This window comes from Camelus bactrianus, unplaced genomic scaffold (genome assembly GCF_048773025.1).
Source record: "Camelus bactrianus isolate YW-2024 breed Bactrian camel unplaced genomic scaffold, ASM4877302v1 HiC_scaffold_44, whole genome shotgun sequence".
Classification (NCBI taxonomy): Eukaryota; Metazoa; Chordata; class Mammalia; order Artiodactyla; family Camelidae; genus Camelus; species Camelus bactrianus.
The window spans coordinates 5,893,165-5,918,209 of NW_027413960.1; positions in this window are offsets into that span (position 1 = coordinate 5,893,165).

Sequence of the window (25,045 nt, forward strand, 5' to 3'; positions counted from 1 at the left end):
ACTTACATGTAATACTCTATTTATACTACATTTTTACTCATGTAGTTACCTCTAATAGTGTTCTTTATTTTTCAGCTGAGTGTCCTTTCATTTACACCTGCTGGACTATCCTTAATATTTCTTGTAGGGCAGGCCTGCTAGCAATGGATTCTTTCAGATTTTGTTTTTGTAGTTGTGTCTTAATTTCTCCTTTAATTTTTTTGGAGAATCATTTTGCTGGCTATAAAATACTTGGTGACAGTCTTTTCCTTTTATCACTTTGACGATACCATCCCACTGCCTTCTGGTCTCCATGGTTTTTGATGAGAAATCAACTGTCTTACTGAGGAGCTTTTGTATATGTTGAGCCACTTTTCTCTTTCTGCTGTCAAGATTCTTTGTTCTTGTCTTTTGACACACTGAGTCTGATGTGCCTATTTTAGATGTCTCTACGTTTATACCATGTGTAGTTTGTTGAGCTGCTGGGATGTACAAATTAATGTTTTCATCAAATTTTGGAAGTTTTCAGCCATTATTTTTTATATATTCTTTCTACCCCTTTTTTTGTCTCCTTCCTTCTGGCCCTCCCATTATGTGTGTATTGGTATTGTTGATGGTGTCCCACCTATCTCTGACACAGTGTTCATTTTTTTTTTTATTCCTTTTTCTTTCTGTTCCACAGACTGGATAATCTCAGTAGTTTTAAGTTAACTGACTTTTTCTTCAACAAGTTCATATCTACAGAGAAACCTCTTACTGAATTTTTCATTTCAGTTATTATATTTGTATCTCTAGAATTTCTAGTTGGTTTTTAGTATAAATTTTATCTATTGATATTCTCTGTACAATGAGATCTTCACGTAATTTAATTCTTTAGGCATGGTTTCTGTTAGCTCTTTGAACATATGTGTAATTCCTTATTTATGTCTTTGTCTAGTAAGTCCAGTGTCTGAGCTTCCTCAGGGAGTTTCTATTGACTACTTTTTCCCCTGTGTTATGGCCAGACTTTTCTGTTTCTTTGTACATCTTGTAATTTTTCTGTTGAAATCTGGACATTTAAAATATTACAACGTGGCAGATCTGAAAGCCAGACTTTCCTCATCTCCAGGGTTTATCATTGCTTCCATTGTCATTGCTGCTGCAGCTATTTATTTAGTTACTTTTCTGAACAAATTCTGTAAAGTCTGTATTCTTTATCATGCATGGCCATGAGATCAGTGTGTGTGCAGAAAGCCTAGTTGTCATCACTGTAATAATTATTGGACAGTGATTTCTTTCAAAGCCTGGAGCCAATCGTTTGAGCTGTTGCCAGGTGGCTGTGTGTCTGCGTGCTGAGGGATGCCCTCAGCACCGGCAGGCAGTCTGCAGCTCTTCTGTAGCCTTTAGTACTTGCTTATGCAGAACCTCAAGTTCAGCCAGAATTAAAGGCTTAAGATTTTCTCAGATCTTTCCTTGCCATGTGCCACACATGTGTACGGCCTTCTACAATTCTCAGAATTTTTTGGAGTTTTTAACCCTACCTCCACCCCCAGAACATCTCATTACTCAATTTTGCTTTCTAAGTTTCCTAGTCAGCATCTAGTTAGCCTCTACTGGTACCACTGCTTCAGGCAGTTGTAATGTTAAATACTCATTGCTGATTGTTTTCCACACACACTCCGGGGACAGGCTGTTTGCACAGCATGAGTTTCAGATAGGTCAAATAGTGACAGCTCTCTGGGGATGGATTTTTTGGGTAACTTCAAATCACTTCTGCCCCTACCTTGATTGTGAGACTGTTGCTTTTAAAGGCCACCATTTAAGGTGAGGATACGGAGATGGGGGTAGATCAAGTTACACTGCCACAAAACTCACTATCTTTATGGAGATTTTTTTTTTTTTAAATAAACACTCCCTGGATTGCTGGAAACCTTTGTTTAATTTCCAGAGTTCTGCAGAGGTTAATTTTGACAAATTTTGCCATTGTCATTGCTTCATAGAGGAGTAAGATTTCCAAGATTTTTACTCAGATATTCTAGAAGTGTATCCCATTTGCATTTGTTTTTAACTGAGTTACTTGCAAGACTAACTAATTCTACAGCTCCAGCCCCATTCACATAAGAGTCCATCTGCATGGCTTCTCCTACAGGGAGCAGTGTGCAACCTGTTGTCAGTTTGTTGTTTTTCTTATTAAAGTGTAGGGGTTTTTAAAAATATGCTCATGAATAGCCCTTTGTCATATTTACACGTTACAAAACTTCCACTAGTCTGTGGCTCTTATTTTCCCTCTCTTTTCGTTGCTTTGATGAAGTTCTAACTTTTAAGGATTTTCAGTTTAGCAATATGTGGATGCTGATCACATGGGTGAGGCATTTAACTACTGTCTAAACCTCAGTCTTTGCTCTGATTCACTGTCTAGAACATCTGAACACATCTACTGAACCCCGTATACCAATGGATGCTGACAGCCTTAATTAAAAAAAAGCTTTTCAGTAAAGCAAAAAATATTAACTTTGACACTGGAAAAGACAAATCTCAAATTTCCTAGCTGATCTTACATTCTGTGATCATTAGCTACATCATGTTTATAGAGCTGACAGGCATATTGAGCTACTGATTTTATTTCATTGGATTTTAGAATGCAGAACACATTTCAGGACCACTTATAGCACCATATGTGTATCTTTAAGGATATGTACATATGATGATGTCTTTATTTTAAGTACCTTATTTTATTTTAAGTACCTACTGCTGTGAACCTCATTACGGAAATCTTGGAACTGCAGAACTGAAATTTTTCATACCACCATCATCCCGTAGCATCTCTTTTGCACTTAGATGTTGTGTGGCAGAGTATTTTTCTGCTCCCTAGAAATGATCAATGTTGAAGGGGAAAGAAAAACCCTCCTCTAATAAATATATTCCAAATCGCACACTTATCTGAACAATGGCCATGATTTTAGTCCACACCAATCCATCTACTCATACTGACTCAGAGTCCTCAACACAGACAATCCACCACTGAAGTCAGGGTCCTCAGCACACGTTCTATCCCCTCCCCATTCCTTGTTGTTTCTGACCTACTTTTGTCCAACGCGTCCTGCCACTCTCTTCGCTGCCTGACTGCAGTTTTTAATTTTTACCTTTGAGTTCCAGGCTGCACCTAGTGATTTCCAGAGAAAAGCCAGACAGCTGGTTCATCAGAAGGGGCAGGGAGGATTTCAGGAAGCTGTTACCCTAACTCACTTGCAGATCAGTGAGGTGCAGTTTTGAGCATTACTTCTACATCTCTGCTATGCCGGCTGCATTCACCCCAGCAAATTAATGTATCTCCTCCACCCAGTTCTGCCTCCATTCACCTGGGTTTCTGCTTTCAGTTACACTCAGATGCTGCTGATGGGCATTATATATATATATATATTTTTTTTTTAATTCAAGTATACTCAGCTACAATGTGTCAATTTCTGATGTACAGCACAATGTTCCAGTCATTCATATACACGTATATATGTATGAATTCCTTTTCATATTATTTTTCATTAAAGGTTATTACAAGATATTAAAAATAGTTCCCTGTTCTATACAGAAGAAATTTAGTTTTTTAAGGTATTTTTATATATAGTAGTTAATATTTGCAAATCTCAATATCTGATGGGCATTTTTAAAGCCAATTCTGGAACCCTTGCTGCAGAAGAGTCTGAGAAATATACTTTCAACCTCATAGACTTCTGGTTAGGAACTTGGAATAAAGGCTGAGCTGGCTCAACTAACTTGCCTGCCTATGTGAGTAAAGAGGTCTGGAGTTTCAAGGCACAATGAAATGTCCCAGCCCTTCAGTAGCAAACTTAAAGGAACCAAAATGCTACCATTTACCCGAGCATGACTTGTCCTTACAGTCGAGGGTCTCAGTGTCCATTGTTTCATCCGCTCACAAGCTCCTGACTTCGGAGCATGAAGCAGGAGCCCCTCCTCTCTGGAGATGGTCTTTGCCTCTTGCAGTCTCAGCAGAGCCAACATAACTGCTCTGTACCTTTGGAAGTGCAGGGCCAGAGCATACCTGGGAGTTCCCACCCTACATATGTAAACATTTTAAGTGCGGTAGGTTCTAAACTCCTGCCTTTACAAATACACATTCATTCTAAGGGGGAAGGCCAGGCTCAACTTTAGGATTCCCAGACTCAGGGGAGTCCCGCAAAGAAAGTGCCAGTGTGGAGAGAGCCGATTCCCAGTCTCTGGTCACTAGCGTGACCCTTTTCTTCCCAATGCTGGCTCCATCCCATGCCCCAAGGGGCCTTGGATGTGCACAGGGGGACACTCAGACTTCCCATCTGGGCTCTGTCCATAACCTCCATGCCAACAGCCACCCATTGGCCTCTCTGTGAGCCCTGGGAACCTGAACTCTGGGGAGAGCCGGTACAGACACTAGAAGTGGGTCAAGGGCTGCTGGGGCAAGGCATTTGGGGTACTGGGTTTCCAGAGCAAGGGGTGGAGCCAATGGGCGTGTCCCCTTGGCCCTGCTGACTCCACCCCATGGAGGGCTTGGCCAGAGGGAGTGTCAGGACCAGAGGGACCCTCTGTAGTGCAGGACCCAGGGTGGGGGGTGGTCATGGCGGGGTCTAAGGGCAGAAGCCCTAAGGAAGGGCCTGAGGAGGCTGTAAGGTATCCTCATTCCCATCAATTAAAATAGAAAAAGCTCACTGCAGGCGAGGGTGGGAAGGGTTTTGTTAGAACAAGGGAAGGCGCTCACCAGGGTCTGGCCAGAGAGGGCTGGGGTGCTTGCCAGGCTGATGAGGAACCGAGAGGCCATCAGCCTCTAAACACCGCCCGAATTCCTCCGGGTGACACTGAAATGCAGTGAGACACAGAAAGCACAATAAACGCAGGCCGGAAACTCAGCAGCCTGTTGCTTGGGTCACTGTCTGTCTGGCGCCGCCTCTGGTAGGAGCCTTTAGTGCATCACCCAGGGCTGACCCGGCTCAGGATTCCAGCTGATTTTCCGCAGGTGGCATCACTTGATGGTGACACGAAGCAGGCACGTTAGCCACCTCCCAAACCCTGAGGCTCCTCCTGGGAGGAGCCTGCGGGCCCCCAGTCCAGCCTCTGCGCCACGATGCTCCTTAGTGCCACTCCCGGTTTGCTGCCCCGGGCTCTAGCTCTGGCCGCAACCTCGCTGGATTGTCGATAAATGTCACCCATGCACCATGTCTAAGCTTGGGGTCCAGATGGGACCATGGCTCTTATCTTCTTCCCAACGATGGATTGTTCGGGCTTCATGTCATCGTGTTGGCGGGAAGGCCAGCACCTCCCTATTAAGGCCTCCCTGAAGACACATAGAAACATAGGACACAATGCAGCCCATCTCTTTTTTTTTTTTTTAAAACACCTTGATTGTGGTACGATTTCTGTTCCGTAAACTAGACACATCTCACATGTAATAATTGATGAATTTTCATACACGTCTACACCCAGAAATCCATCACCACAATCAAGGTAGCTTCCATTTCCATCACTCCCCAAGAGGAGCAATTTTCCAGTTCCCATATTTACCCCTTCCCACCCGCTTCTCTCCCTGGTAACCATAAGTTTGTTTCTCTATGTCTGTGGGTGTGTTCCTCTTTTGTTGTTAAGTTCATTTCTGTCTATTTTTTAGATTCCACATGCAAGTGGTATCATATGGCATTTTTCTCTCTTCTGGCTTACTTACTTCACTCAGAATGACTATCTCTGTGTCCATCCATGTTGCCGCAAATGGCAACGGTTTATCCTTTTTCATGGCTGAGTAGTATTCCATGGCATAAATAGACCACTACTTCTTTATCCAGTCACCAGTCGATGGACATTTGGGTTGGTTCCATGTCCTGGTGATTATAAATAGGGCTGCTGTGAGCATTGATGTGCATGTGACTGTTTGAATTAGACTTTTCTCCTGACATGTCCCCAGGCATGGGAAGGCTGGATCATAAGGTAAGTTCATTTGTAGTTTTTGAAGGAACCTCCATCCTGTCTTCTCTAGTGGCAATGCAGCCCATCTTACTGAAGCAGAGCCATGCTCAGAATGTAACGGATATTTCTAGAGGTCAGATATGAAGTACAGTGAGCTTGGCCTGTTCCAGAAGAAGAGGGCAGTCTTTAAGGACTGGAGGAGAGTGACCAGGGGAGTGTGGTACAGGCAGGATTCAGACCACGTGGGGACATGACAGGCTGGGATTAGGAGCCTGGGCTTCATGTCCTCCCTTGGTAACCATGGGGCTCTGGCTCCAGGACTCCCCACAGATGCCAACATCCATGGATGCTGACGCCTCTTTTATAAAATGACACAGGACTGACATGGAATTACATGCATCCTCCCATGTACTTTATTTTTTACATACAAACATTTTTTTTCGAGTTATAGTCATTTTACAATGTTGTGTCGAATTCCAGCGTAGAGCACAATCTTTCAGTTATACATAAACATACGCATACATTCATTGTCACATTCTCTTTTGCTGTGTCCTCCTGTGTACTTTAAATCATCTCTAGAGGACGCGTGGTATGTAAGGCAACGTGAATGCTACGTAAGCAGTTGCCGGTGTGTGGCAAATTCAAGTGCTGCTTTTTGAAACTTTCTGTTTTTTCCCGAATATTTTCAACCCACAGTTGGTTGAATCTGCTGTATCGGGAGCCCCTAGTTACGGAGAAGCCTCAAGCCCTTCCCACCTCCTAAATTTCCACTGTAAGCGCTGCAGGACACCAAAGAGAGGAGAAGAGCGCCCTCTAGCGCCTGGAAACGCTGAGGAATTTCTTCAGCGTATGCAGCGTTCGAGAGAAGGTTTCGGTCCGACTAGCGCAAAAGGAGGGCCTGCCTGCACAGGAAGGGGGAAGGACGGCAGTGGAAGCCAGCTCGCACCCTTCCTGGAGCTAGCTGGTAGCAGTGAGGGACGCCGAGGGACTGGGCACAAGTCGCATGGGGGTGCAATCCTGGCCGCCAGCTGCACGGTTCACACAGCTGGCACCCAGTTTGCACGATCAAAATGACAAGGAGTGGGGGTGGGGGGAAAGGGCTGCCTCAGCACCGGGATCCTGACACGGGCCAGAGCACCGTGACCTCAGCTAATGCGGCTCCCCTACTATGCCAGAAAAAGGAAACTCTGAGGCAAGATATTGCAGATTCCACGGCAGCCACACGGATAACCAGATCTCTAAGCTGATAAAATGGAACCATCGGAACCAGGCATCATTCCTTTTCTCTTCTTTTGGACCTTGGTACAGGAAGCCACACATCTCTGACGGGAAGCATCTTTACTCCGGTAGAGAGCTCACTTTTTCAGGAATAAGCATGGAGACAAAGAGTGCGGTGATGGTTTAGTGGTTCAAAGCGGAAGCCCGTCTGAGAAACGGTAAAAATAAAAGCTTCTCATTGAAGCCGAGTTATGGCAAAAAGCAGGAGGAAGGTTAAGGAATTCTTTATTAATATCCATTTACCTGACAAGACTAGCCAGTCGTAAAAAGGCAGCACTTTAAATATAGAATTTTTTTTTTTTTTTTTTGGTGATGGAAACAATGTCATATTTTCAAACAAGGCTTGGGGCCCTAGATACGGAGAGTTGAGTGTTGAGGCTGAGGGTTGTTGATGGGGAGAAAATAAAGCTGCATATAGACAGGTAAGGGTTCCAAGCCCACCGCTTGAAAATAAATTAGACAATCATTTGTCCCTTTGATTGAGAAATAAGTAAATAACTCAAAAATGGGAAAGACATGGGATTAAATAGTGGTAGTGAGCAATTAAATCCAAGAAGTTTATACCTATATTTTCATTGTTAATGTAAAAATCTTAGAGCAACTGTCTAAAAAGTAGTAACTGTATCACGCGCGAGCGCTGACACACACACACACACACACACACAAAATTTGGAACAGCAAAGAGGTAAAATATGCTAAATTTCTCATTACTGAGGAACAAGATCTAATCGATTATTTCATTCTTGGGACTGTTATAGGAATACTGGCCCAATTACATGTAAACTTGTGAACTTAGTGTTGATTTATAAACATTTAGAGAGAATTTTCATTCAAAGACAATAGAGCTTCCAAATCATTGAAGGGAAAATTAACAATAAAACAATGAATCAATCCAGCTAAGATGAAGTAACGGAGACCATTTTTACCACCCTACAATAAACCCCAAAATGGATAAAATATATGAAGCAATGATTTTTAAGACACGTGAAAAACATCATCAACTAGGACCTCGTCCTTCCACCCCTATACCAAGGCTGCTAGGCTTCCTACTGCCACTAGCATGGATGTCCACCAGGTGGCGACGTTTCCTACCTCTGCTCCTGCTGCAGAGTCATTCATGAAAGGTCCCGTTTCAGGTTTTGTCAGGCAGCTCCCAGAAGCGCTCTCGTGGGCCTTGGTCCCTTTTACTTTTAGCCACCAGCAAAGGGATCGGGGATGAGCAGTGAGCCTCCTTCCTCATCGAAGATCTAGGAACCCAACTGATTTCTGAGCAGCCCTTTACCCTCGTCTGCTGTCTGGTTCTCTCCACCCAACATCCAGAGTCCGCAGCATGGGCAGCCTGCACGCTGTCCCCGGCCCATCAGAATCTGTTCACCCGGCCAAGAGGCCACGCGCGGTCGTGAGCAGGGCTCCAGGCCTCTGGAGCCGCGCCACCTGCTCAGAGGTCCAGGACCAAGCTTCACCCAGCAGTGGGCAGGCACTGGCTCCTCCAGCCAGGGATCCTGACTATAAGCGTCTAGTCCAACCTCATCCAACAAGGAGCAGATACCAGAAAGAAGAAAACAACAATCCCAAAACCTGTGGTAGGAGTCCACACACAAGCCAGATTCTGCACTGGGACTGGCTGGACCTTGGCCCTTGGGTGACAAGAGAGGAGCATACTGCTGGGACACATAGGACATATGCCACAGAGCTCTGCTTCTTCAAGGTCAAGAAATGTAACTAACCTACCTAAAAATACATATAGAAATACAGAATGAGGCAGCATACAATAACTCCCAGTCCAAGGCACAAGATAAAATCCCCGAAGAAGAAATGTGATGAGGAGATAGGCAAGTTATCTGAGAAAGTTTTAAAGTGATGATGGTGAAGTTGTTTAGAGAACTTTAGAGAAGTACAGATGCACAGAGCAAAATTTTTAGCAAAAAGTTGGAAAATATAAAGAATACCCAAACAGTTGAAGAATAAAGTCACTGAAATGATTTTAATGATCTAACACACTAGAAGGAATCAAGAATAGACTAAATGAAGCAGAACTGATCAGTGAGCTAGAAGACAGATTAGTGGAAATCACTACTGCCTTGCAGATAAAAGAAAAAAGAAAAGGAATGAAGACAGTTTAAGAGAACTCTGGGACAACATGGAGCACACTAATATTTGCATTATAGGGTTCCCTGAAAGAGAAGAGAGAGAGAAAGTACCTGAGAAAGATTTTTATGAGATAATAACCAAAAACTTTCCCAGCTTGGGAAAGGAAACAGTCACCCAAGTCCTGGATCAACACAGAGAGGAACACACCAAGGCACATAGTCATCAAAGTGACAAAAATTTAAAATAAGGAGAAAATGTTAAAGTCAGCATGAGAAAAGCAACAAAACAACACACAAGGGAACTCACATAAGGTTATCAGCTGATTCCTCAGCAGAAAATCTACAGACCAGAAGGGAGAAGCACGACATACTTAAAGTGATAAAAGAAAAAAATGTACAATGAAGAATACTCTATCCAGAAAGGCTCATGTTCAGACTTGATGCAGAAATCAAAAGCTTCACAAATAGACAAAAGCTAAAGAATTCAGCACTTCCAAACCAGCTTTACAGCAAATGTTCAAGGAACTTCTCTAGTCATCAAACTGCAAAAAAAGGCAACAAAAAAGAAGAGAGCGGGGGAGGGGAAGAAGTATAAAAAATTGCTTTGGCTGTTAGGGGTCTTTTATTGTTCCATATAAATTTTGGAATTGTTTGTTCTAGTTCTGTGAAAAATGCCATGAGTGTTGACAGGGGTTGCATTGGATCTGTAGATTCCTTTGGGTAGATGGCCATTTTGATATTGTTGTTGCTTCCAACCCAAGAGCATAAGATATATTTCCATTTCTTTGTATCATCCTCAATTTCCTTCATCAGTGTTTTACAGTTTTCAGAATATACGTAACCTCCTTGGTTAAGTTTATTTCTAGGTATTTTGTTGGTTTTGATGCAATGGAAATGTTTATGCCAGTTCTAAAATTCTGGGTTTTGAAGTTAAAAATGAATGAAGGCCAAAAAGGGAAAAATACACTTCTCTCTTATGGGTGAATTGTATTCCTTTACCTACATATGGTGAATCTCCTTTATCCACTCATCTGTTGATGTGTACTTGGGATGATTTCATGTCTTGGCAATTGTAAATAGTGTTGCTGTTAATAGTGGGATGCGAGTATCTTTTTGAATTTTTATTGTGTTTGGTTTTATTCCTTTAATAACTACATAAGTTTAAAAAGCTAAAACTCTAAACATTCTTAGAGACAATGAACAGTGCATACATGTAAATTTAAAAAATATGTGCAGTAAAGACAGCTGATAGACACATGAGGGATTTCCTTTTCTGTGACACTTTCCTTTTTTCTTGCTGCCTTTAGAATTCTATCATTGTCTTTAAATTTTGCTTTTTGAATGATGATATGTCTTGATGTGAGTCTGTCTCAGCTGATCCTGTTTGAGACTCTCTGATTCCTGTGCCTTGATACTCGTTTCCTTCTTCAGATTAGGGAAGTTTTCAGCCTTAATTTTATCCAATGTTTTCTCAGCCTTTTTCTCTTTCCCTGCAGAGGCCCCTGTAATGTGAGTGTTACTATGCTTGCTGCTGTCTCAGAAGTGCTTTAAACTCATGTAGCAGGCCTTTTCCTCTTGCTTTTTTGATTGGGTGTTTTTCATTCTGTCTTCCGGATTGCTAATGGATCATCTGCATTGCCTAATCTTCTGTACTACCTGCAGTTCTGCTCTGACTGGTTCTTTTTTATATTTTCTAGTTCTTTCGACAGTTCTCCCGGTGTCCATCTCTTCTTTTCTCCAGTTCAGTTATCATTCTTGTTGCTATTGCTTTGACCTCTTTGTCAGGTATTTATTTCTCTTCATTATGGTTATTTTGTTATTCTTTCATTTAAAATATGTTCTTCTGTCTTCTCATTTTAACTTTCTGTATTTCTGCGAAATTAGGTGAAACAGTTGCCTGCCCCAGAATGAAAGGTGTCCTTGTGAGAGAGCATTCCTGTGCAGTCTTCTGTGCCCAGCGGGTTTGTTGGGAAGAGCTGGACCTGAAGTGATCCTGGGCTGCCCTCTTCCCCCGGGACGTGCTGGCAGCCGCTGAAGTGGGGGCGGCAGGGCTGGAGTCAGAGGGACTGGAGCCAGTTCCAGGTTGAAGCAGAGGCTTCTCCTCTGCTCAGTGACTGTTCCAGCCCTATCAGGGGTGGCACGGAGTCCTGTGGGGCTGGAGCAGGATCTCTGTGGGAGTGGGGTTCTCCTGGGTGTGGTGGCAGTCTCTGGTTTGGGATGTGGCTGAGGACTGAGGGCTTGCAGCAGCCCTTCTGTACTGGTTTTACCTTTTCCCCAGTGTGCACACCTTGGCTAGAGGGTGGGTCGGGGCCAGAGAGATTGGGGCCGCACCACTGAGCTGGCCCCACCCCGTCAGGCGTGCACAGGAAAGTGAGTTCTGGGGATGGCAGGCCCTGCCCTGGCGCTGGTGCTTTTCCCTGCAGAGTGTGTGCGGGGACACTAGCTGGCCGTGACTGCCGGCCGTCTTTTCAGAGGCAGGGCCGCACCCAGGCCAGCGCCACTTTCTCCCACGGTGTGCACACTCACTGGCAGTGTGGGACTCCCCCTGAGTGGGGAGCAGCACCAGAACACGGAGGGCGGGAGCAGGAGCCTGGGGGAGTCCGGGGGTCCCCCTGAGCCACCCCTGCCAGCCGGCCGGAGCCCCAGGCAGTGTTCAGCCTGCTGTGTCCCTGCCGTGACGGGGAGTCAGCAGGTCTCTGCACAGGCTCTTCAAGAGCAGTGGCTCCGCATCTTACAGCGCCCCAGCAAGCTCGCTGGTTTTCACCCCAGATGAGGGGGCTCCTCGTCCCGGTGCTGAACCCTGTGCCTGGGTTCCTGACACGTGGTTCAGACCATGACGTAAGGCATGGGTGGTTGTCAGGGCTGGAGCACCGCTGTGACACCATGCTGTCTGAGCACAGATGCCCACAGCTCCTGCTGTATGTGGCTGGTGGGGAGCCCTGCAGGGAGCGGCTGTACGTCTGTCCGGCACAGACAGATGGGGCTTGTTATGATCATTCCTCATAAAGATAGTATAAGGACAGGATATACCATCTGGTTTTCCAAGGGATTGAATATTATAATGTGTGATGTGCCCCAGCTGCCTAGTGTGAGCAGCATGACTGCAGGTGCTCTGGGTCCAGGAATGCAAACTCCAGTTATGCCCTTGGGAACCAAAGGAGCAGGTCCTAAAGGGGTCTGCTTACTGTAAATGTTCTTACACGTGTCAGTCATAGGGAAACACCAGATTAGGAAATGGATGCTGCCTGAGTTTAGTGTTGAATTATTATAAAGTGTTAAGGAACCTACAAGATTCTGGGTAAAAATTAGTGCAGTGACAAGTGAAAGTGATCCAAGGAGTACATACAGTAAGAAACAGAGTCCTGAATTTAATCATCTTGTCTGATTTTCTCAGTGGGTAGTAAATAATTAGGGTTTTGACTCATGTTGTTTTGATTAAAACTCTAGAATGTGGTCAGTTGTGAAGTGTGAAAGTCTAAGGATGTTTGTAGTAAGGGTACTTGTGATGATACAGTTTCGGGGGTTAATGATTGCTGGGATGGATGAAATCGGCTGGCTGTGTGTGCTGGTGGAAGAAGAGACGTTGTTGATGCAAGTTGAGGCACTAACAGAGAGGAGGCTAGTGAAAAGTAGAGGCTGTGTCAGTTGATTCAGGAACAATAAGCTGTTAAGTCTGGTTAATAGGCCATAAGGTTTAGTGTTAATTCAGAGGATATAATTTTTGATAATCATGTTAATTGTATTACTATAATGTTTGGAATAATGAGTTTTAGCCTTGAAGAAGGTTAAGATTTTGTACATAATCAGTACTGCAGGCGCTGGATCCCACAGCTGTTAGTGACGGTCCCGGTGCAGCCGCACAGGCGGGGAGCACTGATGGCAGGTGTTTAGCCAGCTCACGTAGAATGGGTGCTGAGTGTGGTGACAGCGGCTGTAATGAAAAATGATGATATTGTGCTATCTGAGCATAGTAATGGGGATGTTAAGTGTAATTTATATATTAGTGGCCATATAGGGTACTGTAAATGCAAAAGGGATAGTAATGTAGACTAGTGCCATTTGATAATTATGAAGTTAATTATAGTTTTATGAGTCAAAATGTTTTTGTTTAAAGTAATTATCATATGTTCATTCTAATCCTTTTAAATTCATTCATAGGCTAACCTTATGGCTACTAGTAATGCGATTACAGTTTGTGCCATGTGAAGAGTTTAGTTTTTAGGTTACTCTTGAGATGCTCAGGGTAAGGGTAGGAGGAGGGCAACTTTTAGGTCAAATAATAGGAAAGTAGTGACAACTGAGAGTTAAGTAAATGGAGAAGGTGGGCGTGCTGGCCCTACAGAGTCACATCCACACGTGTGTGGGCTTGATTTTTCTGGACACTTACTAGAGGAGGTCAGAGTGAGGTCAGGACAAGCTATGAGTCTGGTAGTGTATTGGTGAGTGACGTCAGTATAAGCTTTTTTGTTTCTCCAGTTACAGGAAAAGCTGTAGATTGGAAGTCAGTTGTTCTACTTAATACTAAAAGAATAAAATGCTCATCGATAGATAGCGATCTATAGGAACAAAATCACACTTTACCTTACCTACAAAATGCACTATCAGGCCACTGACTGAAATCCAAAATAGATGTATAGGGAAATTTTAGTTGGCATAGAAAGCACAGAACAAGAAAAGTAGAGCCAATAATTTTGTGTAGTCAGTGGAAGCATTTAACCATGAAAACTACTGAGCCAAAAATTCCATCTGAAATTGTGAATTGTATATTCTTCTGACACTTGCAATAATATAAGTTCCTAGAAGAACTGTAATGAATCAGACTTGAAGTATTGTTTATGATTTCTTTCTGTTAGATGATGGTGAGCACAAGTGAGGGGAACTTCAGAGGCTCATAGAACTGAAGTATTAAGAAGTTATTATAGGACTGTGTGTGTGCTCAGTGTGTTGTTAGGTGGTGTGAGCACATATCTTTGTCTTTTTTTCTGATCAGAAGGTAAGATGGTCATTTTAGAATCTATGTGCATTTATTTGCCTTTGTGCGTGTGTGTGTGTGCATGTGTGTGATGTGTGTTTGCATGTGTGTGTGTGTTGAGAGTTTGGTCATGAGGAGAAGCACTGTGAACTTACCCACCCTGTACTAAGAGCTGTAGGACCCCCTTCCCTGCTAAAAATGACCCTGCTCTTGTCACCACATCCCCACCCATGACAGCACTTCTTTGTAATGAATGTACGTAATGTCTTGTTTGTCATGGACCAATGCAGTGCATCCATTTATATAGTTCATTAAGTTATTTATATTTTAAATTAAATACTCACATGTATAATGGATTTTATGTTTTTACACTTATTTACCTTGGTGCCTGAATTAATGATAGAAGACCCATTTCCTGAGACAAAGTTGACTTGCTGTTAAGAGTCAGGATCCCTCGTGAACACATCCTCACCGTTTGTCCTGACTGATGCATGACTTAATGTCATTGCAAGAGGAATTTCCCAAGGAAAAGCCAACAGTCTTCCTCAGAACCTCAGGGAGCAGGTCACAGGATGGGCTCCAGGTGGATCCCTTTCCAAGGTAGACCTTGGTTCAGGGTAAAGTTACAGTGCTTTCCAGCCCCGAGACCCTTAGGTGATTCACATCCCTTCTGTCTTCTCATCCATAAAATGGATTATTGAGAATGTTGTGTAGTTGGAACACTGCACTTTGAATTTGGTCAGATGGCACATTTTATTGCTTAGTTTGAGACCTCAATACCTTTGACCTGATGTTAATTGATTTATAGGGGGTCCCGACTCCTGAGAGTTGGAAGGAATTCTGGTTGACAGTAGGAGAAGACCCAGGGTCCCTGAAGCCTGCTCACCCTGGATGGGACTCAGTCCCTCTAGGCCAGGGGATCCTGGAGCCAGCATAGCACCTGAAGCCTGGCTGTGGGACCAGGAAGGCCCAGCAGTGCGGTTGGAAACGCAGCCCCACTGGGTCTGTGAGGAGTCAGGGTCAACTCCCCACAGGGCAGGCTCTGGAGTTTCCTCCCAAGGGGCAGCCCATTCTCCTGGATGTCAGCCCCGACAGGGACAGACACAGAGGCTGGTACCAGCAGTCCCAAGGAAAATGGGACGTACCAGTCTTTGCAAGTACAGTGACCCCTGGGGAGCTCAGCTCCAGGGAGGTGAGAGCCTTAGCGTGGGAGAGACTGTGATGCCAGGATTCCTGCCTTTTCTGCCCCCTCCACTCTGGGCCCCTTCCCAGAGTCAGGCCACCCTGGCCCTTTGTCCCCCACCATGCACTGTGGGCTGGCTCCCTCTTTACTTCTTGCCTTGTCTTTTATCTGCTCTCCCTACCCTGTTCCCCCCTGTCACTGTCTGTCACTCTCTAGGACTTGACTCCCACCTCTCTCTGTCATGCACTGTCTCTCTCCCTGCCCGTCTCTCTCTGTCTCTCCCCCCAGGCCCTCAGGCCCTGGGCTCTGGTCCAGCCCTGTCCAGGGCCATAGGGCCGCACCTCTCCCAGCCCTCCCACCCTCACTGCCACATTTTGGCCCCGGCCCTGCTCACAGTGGAGGAGCCCGGTTACAGAGGCTGCTCCTGCTGGTACTTACTGCTTCACTGCTGTCCCCCCTCTTCCTGGGCAGCACAGTCATACCTTGACCTGTTGGTGGCCCTTGACCAGTTGGCCCAGCCTGGGCCCCAGAGCTGCTGCAGAGCTGGCCACTTGCCCCAGCTGGAAGGAGGGAGGGCCCTGTGGGCTTAAGGGGCTCCTGGGGGATTGGATTGAGGGACGTGTAAGGAGCCAGGTATTTTCGCCCAACTCCTCTTTGTCAATGGCAGAGCGTCCCAAACCACTGACTGCCCCCCTGCCCTTTTCTCACTTAGAGCACTGGGCAGACTGTGGGAGCTCCTGAGACTTAGGAGCGAGCTGCTGCCCTCGGCCCCCCTCAGAGTTTGCCTGGAATTGGGGCTCCTGGGGGCAGCTGGCAGGGCTGGGGCCCAAACCCTGGATGAGTGCGGGGCCCTCTCACTGGACTCTAGTGGCCACTGCAGGCACCTCATCCCTTCCTCACTGTCAGCAGTTGGCCACTTCACGGGGACAGACACGAGGGTCTCTCCGACTCTTGAGACTGGCAGGCCCCATATGCTCAGTATTTCTTGATTGAGTGAACATAACCACCCCCCATATCTAGACACCAAGTCTTCCCACCGCCCCAAAAGGGTTTCTCAGGCCCCCTCACAGCCAGTACTGCCCCAAAGCACAACTTTGCTTCTGTCCCACACGGGTAGTTTTTGCCTCCTTGAACCTGGGTGTATGTGAATCACCCAAATGCAGTGTAGGGCGTGTGACAATTTATAATTATTTTTTATAGTTTTATATATTTTTGGCAAAAATCATAGGGCTTATTTTTATGCATGTAACATATGTACTTAAAATTAATGTGTCACCTACAGGTGTACTACAGATGAGGACGGCCACATGGGTGTGGCGATGTGATTAAGATGGTGTGCTGTTAAGATCTTCTCCGTCTTGTGGATGTTCTCTCTGCACTTTGTGTGCAGTGCTGAGCGAAGGGGAGTGAGGACCTCCCACCCTGCCTGTATATTTGATTCCTCTTGGTTCTGTCATTGTTTACCTAATATGTTTTTCAGCCACTGCCCAAGGGAAATCCTGGGAATTTGGAAAAGGAGGAGGGAGCAGCCCGGAAGTAGAGGGCAGGGGACATCGGTTGTGCAGGACCAGAAAGCATATGGTCAGAAAAGTTTTCAGAGAGGACCCAGGGTTGGCTGGCAGTTGGTGGTGGGGGATCAGTTAGGTGGGGCGCATTGTAAAAGTGAGGTCACACAAAATGTCCACTGTGAGGTGCCAGGGGCAAAGGCAGGTGATTGGTCAAGAGAGGTCATAAAGCACTGGCGTTGCTAAGGCAGCGTTCAGACAGGAGAAGGCTTGGAGGGAGGTGTCTCGTCCCCTCCAGCTGCTCCTGATAGTCGGCTTGCCTGCTGTTTGTTTTCCTGACCTGCTGACCTCCTGACCTGACTGAACCCTCCTTCCTCCCCTCAAGAGCTTGATTGGCCCTCATCCTTTCTGTGACCCCCCTTCTTCTCCTCTCAAGTGCCCAACCCCTCTACCTGTCACACTCCCTCCCCACCCCATCCCCTCCCCTTCCCAACCCTCCCCTCCCCTCCCCTCCCCTCCCCTCCTCCTGCCTCGGGACCTCAAGGCCCTGAGAGGACCAGGACATGGAGGTGATGAGGATGTTCTGGTCCCACATGCTGGGGTGCACTGGATATGAAAATTCAAATGTGAGTAAACATCGGGCATCAGGTGTCCTCCTTTTTCCTGGGCTCTTTCACACTGCGGTTAACTAGCTGCTTTCTCATGGGGTCCTTGATGGGAACGCATCATTGGTGAAGCCCGAGGCTCTCAGGACAGGTTTCTTGACCAGCCTAGAGCGGCCCTGGCCACCGGCATCCTCAAGATCTGAGTCCTGTCAGGACCTCTTGGACCAAACAGCAGGTTGACAGGATGAAAACTGAAATAGTTACTTTATTGCATCAAAGAAGGAAGTGTGAACATCCTAAAAGCCATTGAGTTGTATGCCTCAAATGAGGGAATGGGGGAATTATATCTCAGTAAAGCAGTTTTTTAAAAAGCGAGAAACTCCTATTTACTAGAAGTCATAGTGAGACTGGCTCCTGGAAAGCTTGTCAGGATCCTGCTTCAAGTTGTGCGTGTTCTGGTGCCGTCTCCGTGCGGTGCGCTCTCCTGTGCGTGCGCCCTTCCTGGTGGTGACGTCTGACAGTCCTGGGAGCAGTGGGGTCTCAGCACTAGATTGGTGCTGGTCTGTTAAACAGGGAAATGTCATCTGTGCTCTGTGCTTTCTGGTTTGTTAACTTACAGCAACTTTGTTTTCTTTGAAGTGTATTCTTTTCAGAAATTTTAATGTAACAAAAATACTCAATAGCCCTATAAATTTTAAAATATTTTTACTGAAGTATAGTCAGTTTACCATGTTGTCCATTTCTCGTGTACAACAGAATGCTTCAGTCATATGGGAAAATACATATATTCATTTCCATATTTTTTTTACCATAAATTACTACAAGATATTAAATAGAGTTCCCTGTGCTGTACAGTGTAAACTAGTTGTTGTCTACTTTATATAGATTAGTATCCATGCATCTCAAACTTCCAATTTTTCTCTTCCCACTCCCTTCTCCTCTGGTATCCATAAGTTTGTTTTCTATGCTGTAAGTCTGTTTCCGTTTTGTAAATAAGTTTGTCTTTTTTTTTTTTGATTCCACATATAAGTGATATCATATGGTATTTTTCTTTTGCTTTCTGACTACTTCACTTAGAATGACATTCTCCAGGTCCATCCATTCCCTGTTACTGCAAATGGCATCATTTTACCATTTTTATGGCTGAGTAGTAGTCCATTGTATGAAATATAACACAGCTGCTTTTTTTTTACATTTTTTATTGAGTTATAGTCATTTTACAATATTGTGTCAAATTCTAGTGTAGAGCACAGTTTTTCAGTTATATATGAACATACATATATTCATTATCACAATTTTTTTTCTCTGTGAACTACCACCAGATCTTGTATATATTTCCCTGTGCTATACAGTATAATCTTGTTTATCTATTCTGCATATGCCTGTTGGTATCTACAAATTTCAAACTCCCAGTCTGTCCCTTCCCACCCCCCAGCCCCTTGGCAACCACAAGTTTGTATTCTATGTCTGTGAGTCTGTTTCTGTTTTGTATTTATGCTCTTTTTTTTTTGTTTGGATTCCACATATGAGCAATCTCATGGTATTTTTCTTTCTCTTTTTGGCTTACTTCACTTAGAATGACATTCTCTAGGGACATCCATGTTGCTGCAAATGGCATTATATTGTTTTTTTATGGCCGAATAGTATTGCATTGTATAAATATACCACCTCTTCTATATCCAGTCATCTGTTGATGGACATTTAGGCTGTTTCCATGTCTTGGCTATTGTAAATAATGCTGCTATGAACATTGGGGTGCAGGTGTCTTTTTGAAGTGGGGTTCCTTCTGGACATATGCCCAGGAGTGGGATTATTAGGTCATATGGTAAGTCTATTCCTAGTCTTTTGAGGAATCTCCAAACTGTTTTGCACAGTGGCTGCACCAACCTGCATTCCCACCAGCAGTGTAGGAGAGTTCCCTTTTCTACACAGCCTCTCCAACATTTGTCATTTGTGGACTTTTGAATGGTGGCCATTCTGACTGGTATGAGGTGATACCTCATTGTAGTTTTGATTTGCATTTCTCTGATAATTAGTGATAATGAGCATTTTTTCATGTGCCTCTTAGCCATTTGTATGTCTTCACTGGACAGTTGCTTGTTTAGGTCTTCTGCCCATTTTTGGATTGAGGTTTTTTTTTCTTATTTAGTTGTATGAGCTGTTTATATATTCTGGCAATTAAGCCCTCATCAGTTTCATCTTTTGCAAAGATTTTCTCCCATTCTGTAGGTTGTCTTTTTGTTTTGCTTATGGTTTCCATTGCTATGCAAAAGCTTCTAAGTTTAATTAGGTCCCATTTGTTTATTTTTGCTTTTATTTTTATTGGACTTCTAGCAAATTCTTAGTTATCACTTTCCTTTTCATCTTGGAGGCTGCCCCCAGGGACTCTGTGTCCAGCTAGGTTGATGGAGGAGCCCTGAGAACTGAGCTGATGTGAAAATCAGTGGCTGCAACCTGCTGTGATGTTTATAATGAGGAAATACTCAGGAGGGATGTGACCAGGAAGTGGACGAGTTGTCTTTTTTTTTTTTTTTTAGTGACGTGTCCTTGTGAAGAATGTTGATTTTCCCAAAGCAGAAAGTGTCCTTCATGTCCTTAGAATTGTCCAAATATAAAGAAAATTCAGATACATGTTGTAAAATTTTTACTGTGTCAGGAAAAATCACCTCCACACCCTAAAAAAGAAAGACTGAGAACACCTCATGGATTTAAGTGGGTTTGTTGTGATAGGCTTCCACCAGATTCTTACAGACCTGGAAAAACCGAGTGTCAGGAACAATCTTTGCACTGAAGCAGAATCAACGCCACATGAACACTCCACCCAAAGAAGAGTCTGTTCTGTTTCTTTTGAGCCTACTAAGTAGGGCATTTATAGGTCATCTTTGTTTGGATTTTTTCCCTCAAAGGGAATGAGGCTGAGTTCTCACAGGTTAGTCAGCCCTCTTTCCCTACCACATCTTTGAGCATTTGGATAAACTAACTTGTCCTTCTCCACCATTGCTCATGGCCGCTGACAGAACCTGAGTCCATCGGCCCTGGTGGATAGACTCTAGGTAGGAGGCAGCTGCTGAAGTCAGCGCTCAGACAGTGCCGTGTGTAACAAGCATGCCCACGGTGGAGGGGGTTTTACCAGTTAGCAACTAGATGGTGTTTGTTTTTGTGTCTTTGATCTGCGTGTCTCTCCTTTGTGCTGAGACCCACTGCTCTCTCAGACGGCAGCTATGCAAAGACGGTGCACGTTTTCCACCAGCACACATTTTACTGACCCCAACTGTGAGAGCTGACAATGACAGTGTTACTGATTCAGAGGCTGCTTTCTAGAGAGACTTTATTTGCACAAGACTGAAACTTGGTATCTAGATAAGTACAAATTACATTGTGCATTTATTCCCTCCTATAATACTTATAAATCTAGTTTTTACAAAACTATGTGTTTGACTTTTGTTTTGGTGACTGTACATTCCAGAAATACAAATTAATTTTCTTGGTGGCTGTTAATGGATGTAGGTACAGTACTGTGAAATATGCATGTAAATTATTTGTACTGATTATTTTGAGTTCTCTTTTTATATAACTTCATTCTTTGAGTAATCTTGTACAATATGATTAAAACTCTTATTATACAAATCCTTTTTTATTTCAGAAGTCTGACATTACGTGCTCTGGTTCAGAACCAAAGTGAATATTGAAGAAAACCTCCATGGTTTTTAGATAGTTGGGCTAAAATATATCATTAATTTTTGCTGGAATAGTAATTTTGACATTATTCTAAGAGCTGGTCTGCTTTCTCACTCATGTCCAGTCTATAAATGTAGAAATACATCTCTGTACATCTCTCTGTATTTTAACACATACCTTCATTGCTCTTTCCCCATACATGTTGGGTGTATTTTTGGGGACACTACATAGGGGTTTGTCCAGGTACTTCATGAACATCCAATAGAAGATGGAGGTGTCCCATGCCATGTAGGTTTGTGTTTGTTTATTTTCAATTTCAAGTTGGCTTCTACATTCATAAGTTAAGTTCTGTTAACTATTTTAAAAATATTTGCAATGTGCCTGTCAGCAAAGTCAAATCTCTAACATTTTGTTTATCAGGTATTTGACGTATGTGTGCAGCAGTGAAACTATTACCAAATGAAGGCAGTAAACATGTCCACACTCCCAAGAGCTCCTTTGAACTCAAGTGTCCCTTCTCGCCTCTCGGTGGAGCTATTTGAGGATGTGGTTGAGGGTTTCTAAAGATGATTCCCTGTGACAGATAAACTGCTAATGTCTTTGAGGTTCCTCATTATCTCCAATCTTTTCAGATCCTCCACACTCTGATTCTCCTTATCCATCCTGGGTCTGATGTTTATGAACTTCTGTGGAAGCTTCTTCTTCTTGTTGTCGCCTGGGATGTTTCCAGTTTCCTCTTGTTTGTCTGGAGGACCATCCGTTCTGTGAGTATTACTAAAGTACCTGACAGTGTCCTTTTAATCACACCTAACAGGAATTTTTATAGTCACTGGACATTTTATTTGCCTGCCTGGGCCAGAATCCAGGAGTCTTTTCTTTGTTTCCTTTTAGATTACTAACTTGAACAGAAATTAGTTTTGAAATGGAAATTTGTTGCAAAATCTTTATAGTAAGAACTCATTGAGCAAGACAACAGTATATTCTCAATGAGACAATGGCAATTCATAAAATCTTCTCTTCAATAACAAAACAGGAAGGTTAAGTATTTGGTGAGCCCATCTATCTCTCCACCTGCCCCTGCCTGTGTGTTGGGTGACAGGGGACAGGGAAGCTCAGTGTTCCTGAGCAAGTGTGAAGTTAAGGGAACATCTGTGGTTTTCTGTTTGCCCTCCATGTATGCATTCTTCTATTGCCACATTATTGCCACTGGAGCTTCGACACTGTGATGATGCTCCAATATCTTGGCAAGGTTAGGGGCTGGCCTCAGTCTCTGATCATCACTTAAAGTTTTGAATGAAGAAAATATGTGTTAAGGGTCAGGGAAATGTGTCTACATGGTATTACAGTGGAGTCCTGCCTGGGTTTTACTGAGTTATTACTCCTCAGATGATGACTTGTGTCTGAGTCAAGAAGCACGTTCGCTTCTTGAAAATGGTCGCTGTCCGTCCTGCTGCTGCATGTGCTTTTACTACAGCCATTGCTCACTTTCATTCTCATCTGATGTCTCATCTGATGTCCATTTGTTTTTAGTGGTCTTGACAAATCTTACGACCTCATATGTTACAATTGCTTATCAATTCAACAGTCAACTCTGTAAAAGATTTCAGAAAACCTTTCAGTGAATGAAAGGGGTGCATCTTAACCTTAGTATAAAGATTTTGCCTTTATTTTTCTTTTAGTTTTCTCCTCTCTGTCTCTCTCTCTCTTTTGAAGATTATACAACAATCCAGGTTCTGGACTTAAGTGTGGATGATTGGTTTGACAAAAAAAAAATTAGATAAATGATGCAGTACAACAACATATTATGAAAATAATATAGTTCAGTGTTGTTAAATATGAATATGCATTATGAAAATTGAATAGAGTGGTGATTATTTAATAGAATGTAAACAGATCTTTTGTTCTAAAATAAGTTATTTACCATTGTGCTATCAGAAATGGTGAGTGAAAGACCATGCCTTAAGTAGGAAATTCTGATTTTTCCTGATTTTTAATCATACTGTTACACTGAACCAAAATGATAATTGTGATTTCAATGATTACTGTTTTGATAGTTTATTAGAAATTATAGATTTACTAATTATATGTTTTGACTTCAGATTTATTGTTTCTTCCTCTCCTAGGTAAAGCCTCCTGCATCTCAAGGTAAGATATTAGGGTTTAGTTTCCTTTGTAATATTTTCTCAATACAAGGATTCGATATGGATTTTAATTCAACTAAGAGTAAACACAATGACTTCTGATGTCTAACTGACTTCTCAACTCTTGAAAATTTTACTCCTGCGATGGTGTCTAAATGACATCGTAGAGGAAGTTGGCATCTATTGAGCTAAGAGGCCAGGAGGGTCACAGGAGTAGGGAGACTAGGATGAGTTTAATTTTGCATAGCAACCTTTAGGAAGCAGGTGAAGAGAAGTCTAATGTTCGGAGTGAGTCCCTAACATGAGCTGGCTCTTGGTGAAAAGTAAAGATGCTGAAACACTACTTGAGCCTGTCAGGACCCTCCAGGCTGAGGGAGGGATGCAGATGTAGCCAGGCGGTGTGTGTCACAGCAGAGGGGAAACCATGGGCTGTGACTTCGACGTGAAGGGAGCCATTCATGGCAGTGGGGACTTAATGGAGGTGATTCAGCCTGAGGATGATGCTTTCTGTGCAGGCTTCACAGACTCTGCTGACTGAGTGGGGCTGTGCGTGGTGGGCAGGGTGGCTGCCTGGTGCTCAGTAGGCCCTCAAGGGCTGCTGTTGGTGACAGTTGATGCAGAAGGGCTGGTGCTGAGAAGAGGGATCTCAGCATCAGAGCGTCCCCACTGGGCAGAGAGAAGACACGTGTGCGCTGTGTGGTCAGATGAGGGACTTAGATGCCCGAGAGAGGAGTCTGGTTCTGAGGGCTGCGTTCTAGAGCTTCACACGTGGAGTCGCCTGTGACTGGCTGTTTCACATGTACTGCTTTCCTGAAGCAGTGATGGTAACATTCTCATCCTGGCGACGGAAAAGCTTGTCATTTAGGGCCTGTGTGTTATCCAGGTTCTCTAGTGACTAGGTGGGGAAGCCCACATGGTACCAAAGCTTTTAATTCCAGTGACCTTGTCCTTCAGGGCCCCCAGCATGGTTTTCATGAAAGACGATCTGCCAGGCAGCAGGAAGACACTGGAGGCCTGTGCAGGCCCAGTCAAGGCGACGTTTTGAACTTGCCTTCTGTGGTGCTGCAGATAGGGCCTGGCTGTGGGGTGAACCTGCATGGGATAAGGGTTCTATTTTTTTTTTTTAAAGCAGGGGCATGTTTACTTACCTTAGTATTTGGAGGGGAGAATGTTAAGGGGACAGGATGCTTGGTTTTTCTTTTTCATCTCTGGTGATGTCAGAAGTATTTGAATGAATTTTCTAAGAATGGTGCTTATAGCTGGGAGGGAATTTAGGGGAAGACTTTTTATTGTGTTTCTGCATCTTTGAAAAAAATTAAACTAGGAATCTCAATGATCTCACATTTAGAATGCCACTAAGATTTGCTTCCTTTAGGCACAGTAGTAAAGCTAAAAAGTTAATTATACTCATAGTGCCAGCCAGATATGTCTCTACTGCTAATAAATCATGATAATTCTATTCTACTGGGTTTTCTTGCCAATATGAGAAATTGCTTTATCTCCTTTTAGTTACTTTAAAGCAGATGACTGAGCAGATCAAGAATTTGGAGAACGAAAAGAGAGAACTTGCAGAAAATATATCTGCTTGTGTGCAGAAGGTATCCTGGTCCTTTTGCTTTTTTTTTTTTTTTTTTGTGATTTCACCTTCAGTTCCTCCCCCCTCTGGTAGTTCAGTTATTTGGCTCTCTTTTC